Below are 23000 nucleotides of genomic sequence, written 5' to 3'. Positions count from 1 at the left end.
GAGGGGGGGGCGTAAAAAGAACTGCAAATAGAGGGATTGTTTGGAATATTGGGTCTAAACATAGATGATGGTGATGGCTGGTCCCATTTTTAGCTTCCTAAAGAAACAAGGCTTATCCAGAAGTGACATCTGCTCGTCAGCTGCTTCCTCACAGGTTGTGAGTGCAGGGGTCAACGTCAGCCAAATTTTGATTAAAAACCAAGTTTTGCTCCAGGTTTTGGGGTTTGATGAATGGGGACATTTGACTTAGGAGCTCGGTGGTAATTACTTTTTGACCACGTGGCTGCAGGGCAGGGGAGGCAGAGTGGGTCATACAAAGCACAGGAGCAGGAGAGGAGGAGTGCTGGTGTGTGAGCTCTGATATAAGGGCAGAGAATAAAAATTGTGGCCAAACCATGTTCCAGTAGCTCGCTGTCTCCAAGAGCGGCCTACCAGTGTCCCTAGGCACGCTCCCACCAGGGAATGTCTTCTCCTGCTCTGTTCTCACCTCTCCTTGTGCTGTCACGACCATTTGTGGATCACTGAGGCTCAGGGAACGTTTTTGGCCGTGTTATTTGGAGCTTAGATGAGCTTAAGGCAACCGTGAGAGTGAAGGCCAGCCTGTCTGAGGCGCCAGTGGCTCCTGGCAGCCCACAAAGCTGCTTTGCCTTAAGGTGCCCGGCTCTGGGCAGGATTATCCGGCTGCCTGGGAGAGTGCCATGCTTCTAAGTGGGCATGGAAGCGTCTCTGGGAGGAGGAGAGACAATTCCATGTCACCTCAGTGTCCCCCTTGGTGCCTGAGCAAAGGTGACACGTTGAGCTTCTCGGCTCGAATTCTTGGGGTTTCTCTCCTGCGCTAGAATCCAACAGGCTCCTTCGAAGGGTCAGAAGGGACCCTGAGGGATCATCCAGGCTGACCAAAACCTTCTCATCAAATTCACAGCATGTTCTTAAGGGGCTGCTGACAGGCGTGAGGCATTGGCCACCTCTGCAGGAAGCCATTCCAGCATTTGACCACACTTTTGGTAAAGAAATGCTTCCAAATGTCCAGCCTGGAGTGGCCAGTGGGACAGTCTTCCTTTGCCTGGCTCTTGGATGCATCCCAGGCTGTGGTTTGCCTTCTCTCTGGCTCCAGCTGACCAGCACCCCCAATTCCTGTCTGCAAGGCTCTCCAGCCACTCCTCTCTATGGATTTGGGTGGATTTGTACAAGCATCTGCAGGACCATGGCTGGTGAAGGCCACGTTCTGCTGGGCAGGCTTTGTGGCCGTGCGTTCCCGGTGGGAAAGAGGCAAGGCCGTGTCTTTGGGAACTGTACCAACCTGGAGAGTAAAAGCTGCTGCATTCGTTTGGGAGAGGATTTTGCCCTATTTGGGATCTGGCAGAAATGTTTTAGGATTTAGTGTTGGGGAAATGCTGTGGCTGCACCGCTCTTCAAGGCGCCCTCCCAGAGTCTGTGGGGAGCTCTCAGCCGAGGGAAGTAAACTGGTGACCTGGAAAAAGAAAATGAAGGAAACAAGATTAGTCTGCTCGACAGGGAATGCCATCCTGGGATTTATTTTGATTGCTGTAAAAGTAGCAGCCTGAAAGACTTTATGCAAAGAAAATTTGTGTTTTCTAATTGGAGGGGAAAAAAATACATACTTTTGAGACATATATGTAAAAATTATAGAGATTGGTTCCTGGCTGGAGGCTCTGGGAGTGCTTTGGAGAGGCCACTCTGCATGATATCCTTTATTTAGCAACTGTCATGCCTGCTTGTAGGATCTGTGGTGATAGAACCTGTCCTGGGAAACATCTGAAATCCAGAATCATGAAATATTTAGTGGACCGTTCACTGCTAATGGGCTCCAACCCTGCGCCAGCACCACAGGATCAGTAACAAAAGGCTCTGTGTACCAGTGCCAAGCTGCCTGAGACTGCTCTGAGTTTGTTCAAGTCTTATTTCAGGTTTTATCAAAAGAAAAATCTGAGTCCAGCAAAGCAGGGTTTGGTTGGTTGAAACCAGCAAAAGCTTGTTTTATTTTCCTTGCTCAGAGGAAACCTGGGATATGTCATGTGTGGCATACACAGAAGTGAGTTTTTTTTTTTTTTTTTCAGCAGTAGATAAATTGATGTGAGAAAAAATACACAGTATTGATTTTCCTTTTCCTGTGGCTTTTGAGAGGTTGTTAATGCAGCAAGTACACAAGAGCACTCATATGTCTGCACAGTAATCGCTAATAAATTGACTTTCTTAAAAACAATTTTTAGTCTGTAGTTTCAGTGACTTGATTTGTGGAGTAGATGATATCTCCTGGCACATAATTACTCATTTTTGGGCCATGTAAAAGGGGGGAGGATAAATTTTCCTGCATTATCTGTAGCACTGAACATCTCTCCTATTACTCACACAAGTTTTTTCTCTGTGTCTTCTTCCTTGCTGAGCAAAGAGGTTTTTAAGGATCTGGGGCTTTTCTTAGTGTTAAAATTTACAGTACAGACACTTTCTAGAGCTAATTCTTGTGCATTCTGATGCAGCAGTGGTTATGATCATGACAAGGACAATGATCTATACTAAGGGGACCAACAATTTGTTTCTCTCAGTGTCTCCAGAGTGACTGCAAAGAACTTGTTCTCCTCTGGGGAAAAAACCCAAACCTGCAGTAGGACCCATGGTGATAATCACATTAACAGTCTAGTGAGAGCAATTTGATGACATGTGACAGAATGTGACATGCCAGGCCCTGTCAGTCTGGTGGTGGTGATGATCTGAGGACACCGAGGAAGGCAGTGGGCAGGAGCTGACCCATGGAGTGGGATGAGGTGTTGGTCCATGCTTGGGGAATTGTGGTGGGTGTCCAATGGAAGCACTTCCAGTCCTGATGCAGAGGTGGGCACATGGTGATGCTTTGGAATCACTGGTGTTCATGGACACTTCTGTGATGCTTTTTGTTCTTGCTGTTCTGGGCTTGCAGTCAAAATTTGGTGGTCACTAACATACTAATATTTTCTTTCCATTATCCAGTGCAGGATTACATTGTGTCCAGTTTCTCCTGGAGATGGTCTACACAGTCAGTATTATCTGGGGTTTGTTGTCCCAGAGGTTTTGTTCTAAAGGCTTATAGGTTGCCATGGTGGCACAGGGACCATGTTGTCACTGTTGTGAGAAAGACACAGACATTGATTATGTTGCTCTGAGGTGATTTATTCCCAATAAGTCCTTGTCTTGGCAGTCATCTGGTGATCTCAGCTCTCATGACAGTGATCATTCTTCAGTATCTTTCCTGACAGCATTTTCCTGATTATTCCCCTGGTTTTTGCTGTTATTCTAATGTCCCACTTGTTTTTAGCCACTTTTCTGGTTTTTGGTCTCTCTTCCCATGGTGGTTCTCAAGGTCCTGCCAAATCACAGATCTCTACTCAGGAACTTTCTGTGGAGGAGCAGTGAATCTGTGGAGGAACTGCAGTGTGAGGTACAAAGTGAAATTTAGGACTTGTAATTCTTGCACATTCTCAGCATTGTTTCCCCCCCCACTTTGTCCTGTTTACAGTGCAAATGGTTTCTGCAGGAGGGCCGTGGACATCTGTGTGTTTGGCTGTTTATTGCAGAAGGCTTTTAGTGGGTCAAGGAAGCACACAGAGGGGAGCTTTTGGAGTGGCCTGTGAAATGATTTTGCTTAGCTTTGTTTTAGCACTCCTTGCACAAACCTCTTCTCCCTCCCCTTAGGTCACAGCTTTCCAAGCTGTGCCAGCAAAAGCAGAGTCGGGCTCTGCTAAACTCAAATAAAGCACAGGGTATGTTTAATTTGCATTTGTGCAGAGGTGCTTAATTACAAACACCTCTCCTCCTGCCACAGTACTCCTGGTAGTTCCTTGATTGCTCCCAGTAGGGAGCTGAGCAGCTTTGAGGGTGGATGTTGTTCTCTTAGATTTAAGAAGGTTTTCCACATCCCAAGGAGTGATGTGCTGTGAGATGGATGAGTCAAGGTCAGTGGTTTGATGTTCCCAGAGGGCTGCTTATTACAAGAAATAATCATGGAATCACAGAATATCCTGAATTGGAAGGGCCCCACAAGGATCATTTTGTCCAAATCCTGGCCACGCTCAGGACAACCCCAAGAATCCCACCATGAATCCCACCCCAAGGACGTGTGTGAACCTCCCTGAGGGGTCACAGTGAGACCAACGCATCTAAACTCTCAAGGATTTGGTAGGTAGGGTAGCATGCACCATCTGTAAATCCATGGATGGACTGGAAGGAAAATTTATGGTAAGACAGGAAAAACAACCCCAAACCTGAGCTATTGCCTGAGGAAACATGGGAATCCCCATTAGAAATATTTAGATTAGAGAACACATCTGCCAGGAGTTTGGCTCTTGGAATTCCATCAGGGAAGTCCCACCTTATCTTCTTCTAGAGAGTAAAAAACAAACAAAACACAACACCAAAAAACCACCAAAACCCATCCTGAAAATACATTCCATATCTGTCTTATTTATATGCCTAGACTTGGGCATCCTCTTGCAGTGAGAGATGGTCCAAGGATATTCCAGGTCCTACTTTGGACATGCAAGCTTTAGATCCCACTTGGAAATTGTCAGGGAAGTATTTTCTCCTGAAATACAAATATCCCCTTCTAACCCCCTCAAGAAACATTAAAGCCTGTTTGGAGGAGTGAAAGTGCAGTACAACATTTAGTTATAAACTGAATATTTCCAAGCTATGTTGACTTAGAGCATCTGCTAGTGAAACATGTCTGCTCTGCAGACAGTTTTTGTGCTTGTGCTGTGCAAGCACATTTCAAACAAGAGCAGCAAATGTGCTGCTGAGAACAATCCAGTGGTGCTGCTTGGGTCATTTAGATGACTTAATAGGTCTTTTCTTTTTCTTTGCTATCTGCATTAAATCAATGATTCATATAAATTATGCCAAAGGGAGTTAATAGTTATTGCATGGTATAAAAAGCTGCCAAACTAAGGGCAAAACTCTGATTGCAGTGCATGAAATAAAATGGAGCTGTGTTCTGACTGCTGAAAGCATAAAATGGCTGAACCTGTCACCCCTACCAGAACAGCCTGGACTGGAATTCCTGTGGAAACAAAGGTAGCAAAGGAATTGTAGAAGCAAAGGTTTGGTGACTGTGGCATGTTTGAAGGTTTTGGTACATTTTGATGTCTTCAGAACACACAACAAACATTAAATGTGAACGAGCCAGCTCAAAGAACTGTGCTTCTCTGGTTCTGGGATCTGCAGAGGAATTTAGGAATTTAACTTTGTTGGTTCAGTGGGAGTTGAACTCCTAAATATCTTAATGAGAATGGACTGTGGTCTGTCTAATATGGTTTATTTCTCATCTCTGCAAGAGGGGCACTGCTACCTTCTCTCTTGTGGTCCCCCCAGCACATTTTCAGGGCTGTTTGAAGAGGAATTGGTGCTTCTCTGGAGCTTGATTGTGGCTTTTCCAGCTTTTCAAGGTTGGACTTCATGATCTTGGCTGTCTTTCCCATCCTGAAGGATTCCATGGCTCTCAGAGGGAGCATACAGCAAGGGCACTTGAAGAAAAGCTCAGGTGCTACCCTTTGCTATGGAATATTTCTCACTGTAGCCAGTGGAGAAGCAAAATAGGATCTGTCATATGTTACTTAATTTTGATGTGCATTCTGCACTAAATCTGACATGGCCCTTTCTTAGGGAAGCTGCATTTTGCATGGAAGAAAGTAAAACAATGAGAAGTTCATGGAATTGTGGAATGGCTTGGGTTGGAAGGGTCCTTAAAGCCCATCCAGTTCCAGTCCCCTGCCATGGCAGGGGCACCTCCCACTATCCCAGGTTGCTCCAAGCCCCATCCAGCCTGGCCTTGGACACTTCCAGGGATCCAGGGGCAGCCACAGCTTCTCTGGAAAACCTGTGCCAGGGCCTTACCCCCTCTCCCAGGCAAGAATTTGTTCCCAATATCCCATCTGATCCTGCTCTATGGCAGTGGGAGGCCATTTCCCTTTGTTGAATAATTTGAGAGTTGAAACACTGCCTGTTGTATGAAGGAGAATGGAAAAAGATACACTTTTAGGAATTCTTTGGAGCTAAGTCTGGGTTTTTTTCTGCAAGTAAAAGTAGCTTTCAAATAGCACTGGGAAATAAAATAGAGGAGCATGTGGAATATGTAGGTCTGGGGTAGGGTGGAGGAGGACAACATTGAGGAGATGTTAGCACAGGAAAGTGTTTGGCATGAGAAGGTGGATTTGTAGGAGCCAGTGGGAAAGTTCAGGAGCACCAACACACACCAGAAACCTGGGAAATGGCAGTGCCGGAAATGAGGAAATCCACACTCTACAGTGACTAAAGAATTAATAAGGGACCATTTCTGGCCTGCTTGGTGACCTGACCTGACTGCAGAAATAAATGTGTGGGGTAAGGATTAATGTGCCTTAGGCAAGGTCCATGCTGGGATTGGAACAGGAAATGATTAAAGTCTTTTGCAAAAGCTGGAGGAAAGCTTGTTATTTTGCTCTAATATTATCAGGAATTTTTATAATCCATGTGCAGTGTTGAGGAAGGTGAAGTACTTGAGTGTTGGGGGGGGTTCCCCCATGATGTCTTTAAAAACTAGGGAATATTACTCTACATTTTGGTGAGTTTTCCACCAGCACTGTAATACCTGGCCCTGCGTGGCACAGGGAATTAAGTGAACAAAAATCAAGTCTACTGTGGCAGAAATTGCCAATGACTTCTAAAGGAAGGAGAGATTGGGACTGCTTCAAACAAGTGCTTAATAAACCCCAGTGAAAGAAATGTTGACTTAACTCATTTTTAATTGCTTTTAAGCTCTTAAGTGAGTTTGTTATTGAAAGTAATTAAAGGCCTTGAAAGATTGTGGGGAACTTTGGGAACACCTCTATGGAAAGGCAGTTACTCACCTTAAAATAATTTTTATTGCTACCTAATCTGTCTGAATTGCTCAATTAATTCCTTAATGAAGTGTGGTTCAGCACAGGGATGCTGCTCAGGTATGGCAGAATGTTGTGCCTTGGGTATAATGGAAGGCAAAATACCTGATAAATAGTCAATTGTTGCTTTGAGAAACTTTATGGATAAATAAAAAAAGACCAGTCAGTTTTGTGAAGCCCTTTTTTGACCAGGACTCCTTTTCCCAAGACGTACATGAGGTCTGGAATGGGTGAATTTTCTAGAGCTGAAAGGTTTCCTTGCAGAATCACGGTTTAAACAATGTTTTCATCTGTGTGGCTCAGTTGGTTTTTCAGATGGAAATAACTCCAGCAGGAAGTGTCTCTGTCAATACAACAATCTGCAAATTGATTTTGTTGTCATGTTTCCATTGAGGACGGTGGAGAAAATATTACAACTCTGCCTTGTGTGGCTGCAGTGGAAAAAGGCTGTTCTTAACCTGGAATTCAGGTAGAGAGAGAGGATTCTGCCCCTGAGCTCAGGTGAGACCCCACCTGCAGAACTGCCCCAGCCCTGGGGACACAGCAACAGCACCTGGAGCTGCTGGAGAGAGCCCAGAGGAGGCCATGGGGATGCTCTGAGGACTGGAGCCAGGCTGGGAGAGCTGGGGGTGCTCACCTGGAGAGGAGAAGGATTGAGGGAGCCCCTTTAGATACTGGAAGGGGCTCTCAGTGCTTAATTTCTGTGCTCTATTAGCAGTAGGATCTGTCTCCCCAAACTGCTACGCAGCAGTGCATTGAGCTGAATGATTCTGATATTCCAGTTATTCGGAGTTTGGAGATTGAAGAAAAACCCTTTCCTAAAGACGGCCTGTGTAAATTGAAGTAGATTATTAAACCAGACTAGAATTTACTGCCTTTTGCTTTTCTAAACACAATGAAGTGAAAATCAAGAATGAGGGCGTTTATCTTCAGCATGTATTTTTCTGGATTACAAACTTTGCAGATGTGGTGCAGTGCGATATTTCTTGGCAAACTGGCATGTTTGAAAGACTGGCCTTAGATAAATTAGTCTCTTTTAAATAGAGCTAAATATAAAAGCAAACCAGCTCTCACTCTGTTTAAGTCTCTTTTATCTGCTGGTAGGAGTTCAGATTAGAGTGTCTGACTGAAATATCTTGAATCCACCCATCCTGCTGCTGCATCAACTCCAGCTCAGCACCTGAAATCCAGAGCTTGGCAGGAGCAGGGAGCCCTGTGCTGATATTTCAGTAGCAGTTGTCCTTTTCCTGCTCTTTGGCTCCAAAAGCAACCCCTCCAGTTTTCCAGGGGATTAGACTCCTTTTTTTTTTTTTTTTTTTTTTTTTTTTTTTTTTAATCAGTGACTGTGAGTAAGTAAAAATGCGGATGGGATTTGCTGCTTTTCCTAAGCTCTGCCCTTCTGGCCTTCTGCTGGCATCCTCCAGGTGGGAAAGTTATTCTAAGGATACAGTGGACAGGATGTCAAAGAGAGGTGTGGTCAGGGGTGGCATTTAGAATCCTGATGTGTATCACTTGTCTTTCTTGGGGGCCAAGCCAACAGGATGTTCCTGGAGAAAGGATGATGCCAACTTTTCCAGTTTAATGCTTTCCACACTTTTCTTGCCTCTTGAGTTGTTACTTTGATCCTGCATGTAAAAAATGAAGGAGGATCTTGGAATATTTAATACTCTGGAGTTTCAAGAAGCTAATTTGAGAAGCTCATTGCACATCTGGAGATGTTGAGTCATTGTGTATTGTTCCATGGAGTTTTCCTGGAGGGATGTTTTCCCGTGGTGGATGTGTGCAAGGTGCTGCTGAAGCACATGGCCCTTTTCACCCTCTTCCTTAAAAGCTCCTTTTCCTCCTGACTGGCCAAAGCCATTGCTGGTGACTCCCAACAATTCCAATTCTTCCACTAGCTGAGTGCTGGAGATGTGTCTTTGGCAGGAGGAAGCTCAGGAGCTGGAGGCAGCTCTGGGAGCCTTTCCCTCCTGAGCATCATCAGTGTTTGGGGAATCCAGGGATGAATTCCTGCTGGTGCTGCCCCTCTTGCTCCGTGCCAGTTCTGGCTGTTCCTGTATTTCCTAACTCCAGGGTGAAGCTGTCCCTGGGAGCTTCCTTCCTTCTGTTCTGTTCCCGGTGCTGGGCTCCCTGGGCTCTGCTGGTCCAGCTCTCCCAGGGCCATCAGTGAGCCAGATCAGGGAACAGCAAACCCAGGTTATTTTTGACCTGGATCCCTTCCCTAATCCAGGTCTCAGTACAGCTCTGGGCCAGTCCTGATGGCACAAAGGCAACTGCCAGTTTTTAAGGAGAGGAAAGACAGGAAGGTGCTTCCAGCCAGGAATGACCCTGTGGTTTCCTGCAATGTTCTCTGCCTTCCAAAATTATTTCTTTCCATGCCTTTATTTCCTGCTAGGTATTTGCACAGATGTTTTTACTTCCAGTTGCTCCAGGTGGATTTTTTTTTTTAATGTGCTCTGAGCAGAATGGAACTTGGATCCATTCTGGATAATCTGTATGTATTCACTAACATTTTGCCCTATTCTTCCAGAATTTAGGTCCTAAGTGCATTAGGCTCCACCTCTCTGTGGTGTCTGCTTGCTCATGGCTTAACACTGCACCCTATTGCCTTTAAATTCTGTTTCTTTAATTCCATTCCCTGTGTTGAATAAAGGTGTCTGAATTAATCTTCACAATGAACCTGCCAGGGCTTTTCCCAATGTCCATATAGATCCCCATTAATCCCTCTTTTGTAATGCAGGGAAGGCTTGTGTTGGAGTGTTTTGCTTTGATTTTTTTTTTTTTTAATAGAGGAAAAGGCCACACTGATGCTGCTTTCACTGAAAGGTTTATTTTTATTTCTAAGACAACAGTTGCATATAATTTTTTATGTTGCACTTAATGCAGGTTGACTGTTGTGAGCCGTAGAGTCAATATTTCCTTCAATTAACAATAATCTTAGATAATGAAATTGTTTTCTTTTCATTACAAAGTAGTTTGTGACTTAGAAACCCTGAGGGGCCTTATAATATATAACTTGCACAAGTGAAAATAATTATTCCAGAGTCAATTCTAGAAGAAGTTTAGGAAAATTGTTGAAAACAGGCAGTAAAGAAAGTGAACACTGACTTTTGGGGAACTTTTCCCTTTCCATTATGTGGGGTTTGGTTATTCAGAGGGCTAAACCCAAAATGTTGTGTAATATGATTTGACCCTGCAGAATGTCAGACTTTTGCTGAATGTTTTTATCTTCTTTTGATAAGCAGTTGTGGAGTGTATTTTTTTGCTACCACTATTTTATCAGAACCCTCTGCAATTTACCAAAGCAGGTGTTTTAATCACCACACCTTAATTAACTCAATCTATTTTATAATCCATCTACCCAGCTCCTATCACTGGAGTCCAGTTTTGTGGAAAGAAGGAAAGGAAGGGATTAAAATAGAAATATAGAAGAATAATTGTAGTAAGATCATCATTGAAGTGTAGCTACTAAAACAAAAGAAGAAAACTAAATGAGAGGCATAGGAAGGAGGATAGAATTAAAAATCTTGTTTTGCTGCTTGAAATAGCATGTGGAATTGATGAAGATATTAGGGAATGAGCTTCCCTACTTAGTAGCTGCAGTAATCTTAGGAAATATTAAGGGATTTAATCTCTTTCATAGCAAGGAAAAAGTAGGAAGGGAAGGAAGAATTCTGGGCTGCAGGAACCTGCTTTGGTATCTTTGCTTAACTTGCTAAGAAGGATGGAGAGGGACATTTTATGGAAGCTTGCAGTGACAGGACACAGGGAGTGGTGTCCCACTGCAGAGGGCAGGGTTAGATGGGATATGGAGAAGGAATTATTGGCTGTGAGGGTGGTAAGGCCCTGGCACAGGTTGCACCACAGAGGGCAGGGCTGGTTTTTTCTGTGTTCTTGAAGTTTTCCCTGACTAAATCCCAGATCACACTCTTGATGAGCAAGGTTGTGCCCACAGGACTTCTCAGCCTTGTGCTATTTCCCTAGATTTTCCAAAGGCATACCTTCTCACAAATTCATTTGGTTTTTTCTTGTTCTTTAATGAATGCCTTTGCACTTCCACTCAAAGATATTGATTGGGACTGATGGTTTTTCTGCAAATACATCCAAATTTGGTCGATCCTGACTGTTCCCTGCCAGTTTTTGAGTGGTGGCAGAGGGCAGGGATGTGTGCTGGCAGCTGGACAGCCTCCTTCTCTGCAGCTTTTCACAGCTTCTCTCTGCAGCAGCAGCATCCACTCTCTCTGAACTGAATCATTTTGACTTCTGGTCAGGAAAAGACAGAAAAGGGGCCAAAAAAATCCAAAACAGGGTTAATCTCCTGTGTGGCAGCACAATGGGAGCAGGTATTGATGCTGTTGCGGCTAAAGAAACATATAGCACCAAGGTTAATGAGAGGTGGGGACTGTTCTTCTCCCTCTTTGTAGCAGCCAGAACTGAACAAAAGGGGGAATGTTTGGAGAATCCCTCAGCATTAAAGGCTGTGGAAGTGCTGTCCTCCTGCCAAATCCTGGAAACCCTCTGGATGTTCAGCACCATTGGACACTCACCTTTAGTGCTTGTCAGCAAGAGCTATGGACTTCCTTGGTTTATACAAACATGAGGATGTGAAAATACCCCAAAATGGGGACTTGGAGCAAACTGAGGTATCAAAGCAGCTCTGAAATGAAATAATAATGGTGAAGGTGTGGGGATTGAGGTGTGGAAGCAGCAGAAGGAGTGGTTGGTGATCCCGTGGTTGATGCTGAGCCTGGTACAGCAGGCAAAGCTTGCTTTCCCGAAATCTAATGGGGGAGGAAGACATGAGGGAAATGGTTTTCTCCCCCATTTGCCTGAACACTTATTTTCAGCTTCTTTCTTGCCACAAAAGGAGTAATTTGTTTAATTTTACAAAATGTTACTGAAGCTGTTGGAAGTGAAGCTGCAGCCCACGTCTTCTTAATAAATGAGTGTGTGTATTCCTGGAAGGAAGTTAAAATGGGGCTGTGTTATATTTGGTACCTCCTGAAGTACCGAGGCTACTTTGAGTACAGAATGTGCTCTGAGAAAGACTAATTTGCCACTGCAGAGCCTGATGGGATGAGATTTGTCAAGTCCTTGTCTCTTCTGAAATTCACTTACACTTTCCTCTTTCTCCTGAAGATATTTTAGGGTTCCATCTCTGAATTGAAGGGCCATAAAAACAAGTCAAAAAGCCTGAAACCAGAATTAAATTCCAAGGAATGAATATGCTTCTTATAATGTAGAAATACAGAAGTCAAGCACCCATGGAGGCAACAGGTAGAGAGGTTCCTGACCCGTTTTCCTCAGTGTGCTCATGTTCCTGCTAGCACCAGGGTTGGGATTACTGCGACATTGGAGCATCAGCAGGGTGGGTTTTGACTTCTCTCCAAGGATGCCATCTCTCATGGCAGGTGGTGGTTTCCTGCAGGAGACAGGAAGAAGAAAGATTCAGTAAAAATGAAGATTTTACTGTTTTCTCTTCATTTACAAATTCATGCTGTTTCATTAGCTGGCTGGAATGGTGTGGCGGTATAATTCTACTGGGAAAGGTGGGCTGTACCAGCACTCCCTAAAAAAACCTCAGTTGTTTTACTGGATTCAATGTTTTCTGCCTCCTGCTTTCTCCCTCAGAGTGTTTTTTGAGTGAATGCAAACTAACAAGGATCAGTGGTTAGAAACCATAAAAAAATATTTAATGTAAACCTTTTGGTACTGGGTTGATTAAAATAAACAACTGTTCTGAGGAGCTGGTCCTGCTAATGGGAACAGTAGGGTTTCTGTTCCTCCCTATAATGTATAAAGCATGTGGAGTGCCTTGAGAGCTTTTTTAGGGTGCTGCACTTCATTTTGAGGGATTTCATTTTCAGTTTTTGGAGCTTTTGTGTCAGCTGGGAAGGGAGGATGTAGGAGTAACATGTAAAACTCAGGCTAAAACCTGTTTAGTCCCAAATCCTGACAAATAGCTGGTAAACAAGTATTTAAATGAAAGCTTGGACTTTATTTTTCTCCCTGTGAGAAGCTGGGAAGGCCTTGGTTGTATTGCCAGCTCTGGTATCCCTTCCCTCTCCTTGTATCCTGTGGCTCCAGAGCTCCTCCTTTTTTTGCCTGCATTTCTTACATGTCCCATCTCTCCTTCTGCTCCAGTGGAGGTGAAGACCACTCTGAGCTGGGAAGAGCCATGTTTTCTTCCAGCAGGTTTTCCACAGAGCCTCACGGGTGTTTTTCTCTCTCTGTCCTTGCTGCTGCAGAGCTCTGGAATGCTGTGAAGACTCCCTGCCCAGGCACACTCCTCTCCGGATTATCTCCATCCCAAGGAAGCTCGTCTCCAAGAGGTACCAGTTCATCCTCTCTTTGTGCCCTTCAGTTTTAGCTGCTCCTCCCAAAACCCTTCCCCTGCTCCTTCCAGACAGGAAAGCCTTGGATGCCGTGGAGATTGCAGCTGTTGCTGTTTGATACGGTTTGGATTCTTCTTTCACTATGCTACAGAAGCACTTTACATTTTCAAATGAGAAGTTATTTCTGAGTCGAGAAATGCATAAGCTGAAGCTCCAAGCAACACTGTGTGCCTGGTGTGTTTTATTGTGTTGATTTAGAAAGTTTATAAACATCGGGTCTTCAGCAGCCTGAGTAAAACACACAGTACTTATGTGCTGCTCCTATAAAGAATTGTGAGAGGGATTATTTTTTTAGTGTTCATTATTCTTAATATCTTCCTAGTAAATCATACATTTTTGTTTTATATTAAAAAGGAGACCTGTGTTCATTAGCTGGGTCAAAATTCGCCAGGTTGATACAGACACCATTCCTGATATAAAATTCTGTCATTTGCCTGGAGACAGGCAAATTGTTTTCTAATAGTGTCTATTTCTTGGGAGAAGAAAGCTGGAAACAATGTTTTCAGACAGAAACTTTGCAGAGTAATTTGGTTGGAGCAGTTTCTATCTTAACTCCTTATTTTGGTTTATAGAGCCCAGCATGATGAGACCTGAGCAGGTGAAGCCCTTTGAGCATGTACATATATATATGTGTGTGTGTATGTGTGTGTGTGTGTGTGTGTGTGTGTATGTATGTATATATATATAAAAGATAATTTAATATGTTATAACAGTGGGAGAACATGATCTACAGGAGCTGTGAAACAGGAACGTGCTCCCTCAGGAAATCCCTCTGGAAAGTGTGCTGGGAAATGTCCCTGTGTGCCTGCCCTTCAGTTTTTCCTTAGGGAATCACACTTCCCTGTTGAGCAGAGAAAACGCAGGGGTGGCTGAAGTGTCTGTCTGACCTCATCCAGCTGTTCTTGTGCAGGAATATGGAAAAAACAGGCTTGACTCTATATTTTTTTTCCATTTTATATGTTCTGCTGCTCGCTTAATGACATGAACTTTAAATGTCAGCTGCTCTTGGGTCTGCCACACTGTGTTGGGATCAAACTTTTGGTCACACTCTGACCCTTATCCTCACAATAATTTAGCACTCCAGCCCTGCTTTGGGAAAAACTGCCCTAAATCAATGCCTCCTCTTTGGGTACAGATAAAATCCAATATTTCTTCCTCTCCCACCACCCCAGCTTAGGTGGGATGAGACAGAAAATACCAGGGATTTCAGAAAAGCTTTTTCTTGCTTCTGCCAGCTTTGAGGCAACAACAGCAATCCTCTGTCCATCTTCTGATCCCCCTTTTTCCTCTCTTCATACTAGAAAAAAGGATAAATTAAAAAAAAAAAAAAAAAAAAAAAGAGGCTTTGAAGCTTCTCCTATCCCTTTTTTCTTTATGTTTTCCCCCATTTGGGCTGTGCAGCTTTTTTGGGATCTGCGAAGCAGAAGTCCAGGACTGTGGAAGAGGAGAGGCAAAGCCAAGGGTGGGTTTGGTGGGTGCTGAGGGCGGAGAAGGGGCATAAAGAAAGACTGGAACTGATGGGTGGGAGATCCAGAGAACAAGATTGTGTTTCAAGAGGGAATATGTGAAGTGTTGGCTTTGCACAAGAAGGCTCCTGCTCCAAAGGCTTCTGGTCCAATCCAGCTCCAGAAGAAATTTGAAGCTCAAGAGTGGAATTGATGGAGCCTGTGGAGACTTGACTGACCAAGCAGATCAAGTTTGCTCTCCAGGCTGTGATTGCCTTGCTGGGGATCTCCAGCAAATATTTTCTTTTGGGTGACTTGATCTTCAGTTGAACTGTCAGTGTTCATTCAGAAATCAAAAGATGGAGGAAATTGAGTTAAACTTGAATGTGTGAGTTCTCCGTGTCTTAGCTTACTTAGGTTGTTTCTTGTTTGGGAAATACCCCACTTTTCCCACATCCTAATTGAAATTCCAGCAATTAAATAGTTAAACATGGGGGGTGTGTATGTGTGTAAAATCCATGTGTTTCTATAAATGCCTCTCTTATCTCTGTAATGGTTTGGTTTGATGTAAATATTTTTAAATGTGCTTTTATGTTAGGCTGGTTTTTATCCAGTGTGTGTGAGTGGAATTTGGAACTGGGCCTGGACTTTATACTTCTGCTTCTCAATGTTTCTGAACTCGTGGAAAATTCCTGGACTTTAAGTCTCCTGAGCATTTCTACCGGTTTGGTGGGCTCTTCACTGGGCTGGATATGCACTGAATCCAGAGGTGAAGTGGAGCATTTTGCCAGCAGCTCTTGGACACTTCAATGCTGTTGGGAACATCATTTTGTGAATTTCTTTAGCTCAGGAGCGAATCCTTTGTTCACAGATCTGAAGTTTTCCTGCATTGCCAGCTCTGTTTTGGGGAACAAAATTCCTTTCAGAGAACATGTGATACGGAAAAAGAATTCTGTCAAGCCAAGTTTTGTGCTGCATCCAGCTCTGGGGCCCCCAACATCAGGAGGACGTGGAGCTTCTGGAGAGAGTCCAGAGGAGGCCCCAGAGCTGCTCTAGGGCTGGAGCCAGGCTGGGAGAGCTGGGGGTGCTCACCTGGAGAGGAGAAGGCTCCAGAGAGAGCTCAGAGCCCTTGCAGGGCCTGAAGGGGCTCCATGAACTGGAGAGGGACTGGGGACAAGGGATGGAGGGACAGGACACAGGGAACGGCTTCCCACTGCCAGACGGCAGGGTTAGGTGGGATATTGGGAAGAAACTGTGGCAAAAACATTTTAAAAGGGGATTTTTTAGAGGAGTGGATCTGACTCATAAAAGTATTTGAAAGAGTGTTGCCTAGGATGAAATACTGGGTCATTAATCTTTATAAATTCATCACCTTATACAAGGAGGAAGTTGCCCTGTGTGATCTATTACAGCGTATTTAGGTACGTCACAGAATCCCCAAATGTTTTGGGTTGGAATGGACCTTAAAGCCCATTCAGTGCCACCCCCTGTCATGGGCAGGGACACCTTCCACTATCCCAGGTTGCTCCAACTTGGCTTGTAATACTCCCAGGGATGGGCAGCCACAGCTTCTCAGGGCAGCCTGTGCCAGGGCCTGCCCACCCTCACAGGGAAGAATTTCTTCCTAAGACTCATTCTAAACCTCTCTGTCAGTTCAAGAGAAGGCTTCACTCCCCATTTTCCTGTCACTCCAGGCCCTTGTAAAGAGTCTGTCTTCATCTTTCTTGTAGGTTCCCTTCAGGTCCTGGAAGGTCACAATTAGGTCACCCCAAAGCTTTTCTTTTCCAGGCTGAGCAATCCCAAATCTCCCAGCAGAGCTGCTGCACCCCTCTGATCACCTTGGTGCCTTGTCTGGATCGGCTCCAACAGCTCAGCAGCAGCAGCAGCATGCTCTGTTCAAGGGCTCTGTGGCTGAGGTGAGCTTATGGGAAACATCCTCCCTGTCCCTCCCACCTTTCCACAGCGCCTTCCCGCAGTGTTCTCCACATTCCTGCCCTGACAAAAGCCATGCTGGAAGCAGGGGCCTTTCTCTCAGATGTATAATTCAGCCCCTCTTCCCAGCGTGCCAGCCTTGTTTGTGTTGATGAATGAATGTTCCCTGTGTACAGGCTGCAGATTACTCTGCTCCTGGAGTACAGTCCTGCTTAATGTACCTGGTTCTGATTAAGTGCATTTGAATTTGGGAGTGTGCTTAATGAGCTACACCTTTCACAGATTCTTTTGTTAATTCAGAAAAGCTGCCTGCTCTGATTTATGGTGCCAAAAGGGGTAAACTGCCATTAAAAGCATTAATTAGTCTTGGTTGACTGCACAAAGAATAGACTTGGTGTGAGCCAGTTTTTGATTTAGCCCTTTGATTTTTGCCTAAGCTTGTTAGAGGGTCTGTATCTCTGGCTGTCTCATGCTGGATTGTATAATTAGAATTTTGTGTGACATTCTTGGGCTGAAGGAGCAAGAGCCAATTATAATCAATAAAGTTGTAAGGCAATTGGGCAGAACTTTGCAGATAGTTTAGTACAGAAGTATTCCTTTTTAACATGTGGAAGTGATAACTTGGGTTTGTCAGATTGGCAGGAACGATATCCCGAGGGTTTGCTGTGAGCCCTGGGCATGCTGGTAAACCTCAGGAAGAAAAATATTCTCAGGAGCCTTTGGATCTGCCCACTGTGCAGTGCTTCAACTGCATGTGAATTCCAGAATCCCAGAATGGCTGGGCTTGGAAGGGACACAGAGGTCATCTAGTCCAATCTCACTGCTCAAGCAGGATCCCCAAGAGCAGGTAACCCAGGACTGTGTCCACCATCCTTGGGATTGTGGGTTTTGACTATCCCCAGGGAAGGAGACTCCACACCCCCTCTGGGCATCCTGTTCCAGTGCATGGTCACCTCACAGCAAAGTTCTTCCTCTCATTCAGGTGGAACTTACTTTATTCCAGTTTCTTCCCATTGCCTCTCATCTTGTTGTACCACCCAGCAGAGCCATGTGGTAGCACTGGTGGTTTTTTCTTTTCATCTTTATCCATTTTCTACAGGCTAATTGGAAAAAAACCAAAAAGCCCTAAACCCTGAAGCATTGTTTGTGTTGTATCCTTGGAAATCCTATATTATATTGATGAATGTATTTCAGTGTCTGGTAGTTCCTGTACTTCTCAGTTCTGGCCATCAACTCTCCACACAAAAGTTTGAAAATTAATTAGAATGCAAATCATAGCCTAAGCTTTCTTTCCAGTAGACTTTCCATAATTATGCTTGACTGCAAGAAAATAACAACACAATTCCATTGCTATAATTTTGGTAATTGCCTCTGGTCTGTCTGAGAATTAAGATTTCCCTCTGTCTGTATAAAGTTTCCTTCTGTCTTAGATATTATCACATTAAATGCTCCATAAAAAGAAGGTTGGATTGGACTTACATCCCAACTTGTCCTTAAGGAGCCAACAGTTGGATCCTCCATCTCTGCTTTAATTTCCTGGAAGAACTAGAAGGTTCCTTCTCCCTTCTTCCTGGATGCCTGGAGACATGATGGTGGTACCGTAGGACTTTGGAGTATTGAACTGGAAATATCCTCTGGATATTCAGGGAGATGGGAACTGCCTTTAAAACACATCTTTAGCAAAAATTGGTTCCTAACAGCAGCACAGATCTGAAATGACAAATATCTTTAGAGGCATGGATGTATTTAAGAGCTGTATTCCCTCCTGCCTTCCCTGAACACATGCAAGTGAGTTTCCAGCATCTGCTGTGTTTGGCAGATGGATTTTTGGGTAAGAGTGAAAGCCTTTGAGCTTCTGTTTAGTTTTTCACTCTCAGTTCAGCACATCCTTGGAGAGGAGTCCATCATGTTGGAAGCACTGGAACAAGCAGGAAAGTGGGAGCTCCCCCTCTCTTCACAGCCACAGCCTGGGCTTGGTTATTCCCAGCTCCCACAAATGTTCCCAGCTTTGTCTCTCCATTATTTATTTTCCTTTCCCATTGAAGGAAGTGGTTCTTTCCAGAATGAGAAGCATTAAATTGACTTAAATGCTTTGTTTGCCAAAGCAGCTCTTTGAAGTGGATCTTTCAAGTTTCTTATGTGATCTGGGGTTTGATGAGACACATTTTAACCCAGCAATCTCATAGTAAGGGAGAAAGGGAGGGTGGAAGGAAGAGAAGGAACCTTCCAGTTCTGCGAGTTTTGATCCTAACTCACAGAGTTTTCTGTATTCCCTTTTAACACTTGACTTGCGCTGGAGCATCCAGATGTTGCGGGGTGATCCGTGGGATCAGCAGGATCTCACTGGTCAGCTTTTCCAAGCGTGTCTCCAGCATTAAGTCTCAAACTGGAAAGGTAATCCCCTCAGGAGGCTTGACCTACTCTTCAAATGACTTTCTCCTGTTCTTTTGAGACCTTGGATTTTATTCGGATGGCTTTTTCCTCCTCATCAAGGCGTCTTGTTTAATTGCTGTGACTGCCAGGCAGAAACCTCACTCTCACTCTTACAGACCTCCTTTTCTTCAGATCCTTCATAATAAAGTGGTTTTTGGAGCAGGGCCAGGCCTTTAGCCCAAAGTGTCTTCTGGTTTCATATCAAACAAGGGACAGCACAGCCAGATTGCTTCCCTAATCCCTCTTCCCATAGACAGAGGTGTCAGCACTGTCTAGACATTGGTGTTCCATGTGCTCATTCAAGGCTGAAGGTTCCCCCTCTCTCCTTTTCATCCCACATAATTGTTCTCAAAGCCTCCTAATCTGCCATTGCTCAGTGGATGAAATCCCCCATACAATTTAGCATGGATGTGTCCAATTTGGGAGTAGGTGGTCTGTGCCCCTTTGGAGCAGAATCAGTAAAACAGGATGAGTGAGATCCTGCTGCTGTACAGACCAAGCATTTAAAATCTCTTTTTTCCCCATATTCATGTTGTATCCAGTCAGGAGATACTACACAGCAGCTGTTCTAAAACTTTTGTATTTCTTTTATGGTTGTTTTATGCCTTTCTTTGCAGCTTTTCCATGGGGGAGTGGGTCCTTACTAACTACAGATTTGGAGTAGGAAAAGGAACAATTCAGCTGGTTTCCTGGTCCTTTGAAATTTTCCTTCTACTGATGGCAGGTTTTGACCTCTTCCTTCTTTGGAAGTGTTCTGCTGGGAAGTTTAGCTAATGGGAGATCATTAGGATCCTGTTTAGCCTTGGATGTGGTCTGGTTGTGTAATGGAGAGGTTAGGTACAAAAAAATTAGGAAAACTGAAGACAAATTGATAGCAGAGCAAAATCACAAATTCTTTCTGCCCAGAGTTCTCTCTCATTTTGGAGTTCCTTACAACCCTTTTGGGGAAGAAATTTTCCCTGGGAGCAGAGCCTGACTCCCCCAGCTGCCCTCTCCTGTCAGGACACTGTGGCTGAAAATTCCTTGGCACTTCAGCGTGCTCCCTGTGCCTGTCAGTCTTTCTTTCACAGCTGGGAACAAGGAGAATCGTTGTGGTTTGTGTTCTATACAGCTGAGTGTGTCATTTCAAGTTAAAAATAAGACATCTTTAATGTCAAGATTGCAAAGTTCAAAAAAGCAGAACGGGGCTGGAAGTCAATAACTGCACCTTCAGTTTCTTCTATATTTATCTGAGGCTTTATCAGCAGGATTTCTGTCCAGGAGTCACTCCCTAAAAAGTCATACATCCATGAAAGATGAGGGCTATGGCAAGTGGGGGATAATTGATTGCTTATAACTTGTGAGACCACCTAAAAATGAAGTTCCTTGTTTCTTCTCTAGGCTCTTCTCTGTGTTCAGCCTGGTCTAGTGAAAGGTGTCCCTGTTCATGGAAGGGGATGGGTATGAGATGGGCTTTAAGGCTCCTTTCAACTCAAACCACTCTGGGATTCTAGGGAAACAAGCAGCACTCTACATTTGTGGAGCTGCTGTTGCCTTGTCTTTGGGTGGGTCGTGTTTGAAAGGTGTTTCTTCAGCAAAAGTGCCTGGAATGAAGCTGATTATTCATCAGAAGTTACCAGTAAAGGTGTTTGCTGTTGTTCCCAGATACTGCTCGATGATTATTTTGCTAGTTCATTAAGGGCTTGGATAGGGATTTACAAGCTAATAGCTTTGGTTCCTCTGGTGGACTCAGGCTAGAGCCCCTAAATATTTTGCATTTAATGTTGAAATAAAGTGAGATTTTGGAGTAAGAAGCCAATTCTCTTGTTAGTTTAAAAAGTATTACAGGTAGAGAGTTTGCAGACTGGGGACAGTAATTGGGTGTAGCTGTGGGAAGACCACAGCAGCTTATCCACCGTTCCTCCTCCCCTCCATTTCTGCTCTTCTTGGGGTGGAACAGTGACCCTGGGATGTCACCAGAGCATCCTTGGGCTCCCTTCCTCCAGCTGCCAGAGTGCCGGAATGGCAGATTCCCATCCCCACGGTGCTACTGGCCTGCCAGAGCATCTCCCTGCAGTTCAGCTGTGAATCATTGCTTTATTTGTCACGTGCAGCTCCAGCCTGGCTGGAGAGCCTTCAGTCAGAATTCATGGCTCTCTGCCAAGGCACTGCATTGTTGTCAGAGCCCCTGAGCTGATAAAACACATCCTGACTGCACAGTATTGCATCCATGGCATTGCATTCCTGCATGCGAGCTAATTAATGAGCCTAGGAATTTGTTGGGTTTAGCCCTGGGGATTATTGAGTGGGTGTGGGTGTTCTAAACTGTTAATCCGTATATTTTACTGTTGGAAAAATTCATTTTCCTGAGGGTTATTTGGCACTACAAGTGCATCAGCAGGATCTCTGTAATGCAATCAGAATATCTTCTACACAAGAGGAAACGTGTATTCTTTTTCCTCAAACAAAAAGACAACTTGCTTTACAAGGAAAAAAAAATTCCTTTCACAACCTTAAAATAATTCACTGGGGAAAAAGAAAGCTTTTGTCTTATGAAGGTTTTGTGTCTGCAGGATCCCAGCTGAATGCCATGTAGGAATTGAGTGGTGCTAGTGTTGATTTAGAAAAAAAAATCAGAATTCCTTGGACATGGGAGGTTATCAGTCAAATACTGCTTAGAGAAATTGTAACGTGCTGCCTTCAGCACCTCACCCAGGCACGGGGATGGGCGATAATGTGAGCAGAGTAGGCAATGTAAGATCTTCACTTTTCTCCTGATAATTTAACTAAATTATCAGTTTATAGTAGGAATATCTGTTAGTAAAATGAGAGGAGAAAATCATCCTTACACTTACAATGTCCTTGTTCTCATCCCCGTGCTGCAGAGCTTGCTGCCAGTGCAGTGAGAGCATTTCAGGATTCCCTGTGGCTCTGCCTTCCCCTGTGTGTGTTTTTATAGAGTTCCTCTTCTTGTCTGCTACTTTGATTCTGCTTTTTCCTCAGAAGGCCACACACAGAGCTGAACCTTCAGTTCTCCTCACCATTGTCATCTTTCGTGTCATTTTCTTTATCCTTTTCCAGTCCCACCTGTGAAATGGGTGTGGTTTAAAAAAAGAAAACCCAAATGCCAGGTATATGATCTGGTGTTTGTGTTGCTCTGCCATGGCTCACAAATGAGGGTCGGCCTCAGAAGAGACACAAATGAGTTTTACTGGCTCTTGAATGTTTTTGCAGGCTGATGAATTTAAAGCAGAGGGAATTAAAATGTAGAGGTGCATCTGGGAAAGGGTGTCTCACATCTGCTTTATGGAACCCAGCAATGGCACCAGAGGAAAGGGCAGGAACTGAAGGCCAGGAAGTTCCACCTGGATGTGAGGCAGAACTTCTGCCAGGGACACCTTCCACTATCCCAGGTTGCTTCAATCCCTGTCCAGCCTGGCCTTGGACACTGCCAGGGATCCAGGGGCAGCCACAGATGCTCTGGGAACCTGTGCCAGGGAAGATTTCCTTCCCATTATCCCATCCATCCCTGCCCTCTGGCAATGGGAGCCATTCCCTGTGTCCTGTCCCTCCATCCCTTGTCCCCAGTCCCTCTTCCAGATCTCCTCAAGCCACTTTAGGTACTGGAATTCAAATGAGAAATGCTGCTAATTTTGAAAAAAAAAAAAAAAGAAAGAAATGCAGTATTTAATGCACTTTTTTAGTCATTTGGCAATTTCATTTTCATTGCATGGATACAAATATTACAGCATTCAATCAAGCATTTTAGAATCTCCATTATAAGTGATTTTTGGATAGCCAAAAATTGCCTCTAGGGGAATCTTTCTAAAACATCAGCCACTGCAATAGGAGCAGGATTTATTATTTTATTCAGCATGCACATGTTACCTTGTCTCTCAGCAGATGATTTC

At 44.3% G+C, this 23000-nt stretch overlaps 1 protein-coding gene across 9 annotated transcripts in view; it reads left to right on the top strand.

The window, feature by feature from the left end:
* FAM168A (family with sequence similarity 168 member A) overlaps positions 1 to 23000 on the top strand; it is a 135456-nt gene that overhangs the window by 25901 nt on the left and 86555 nt on the right. For 6 of the 9 annotated variants that reach the window (XM_085590935.1, XM_085590909.1, XM_085590937.1 and 3 more), the window contains exon 2: positions 13154 to 13237. The exons of the other annotated variants lie outside the window; for them this stretch is intronic. The gene's annotated coding sequence lies outside the window, so the exon portion shown is untranslated. The remainder of the gene's footprint in view (positions 1 to 13153; positions 13238 to 23000) is intronic. 9 annotated transcript variants of the gene reach the window in all.

This window comes from Lonchura striata, chromosome 1 (genome assembly GCF_050655825.1).
Source record: "Lonchura striata isolate lonStrDom1 chromosome 1, ASM5065582v1, whole genome shotgun sequence".
Lineage (NCBI taxonomy): Eukaryota > Metazoa > Chordata > Aves > Passeriformes > Estrildidae > Lonchura > Lonchura striata.
This window is presented reverse-complemented; position numbering and strand designations above follow the sequence as displayed.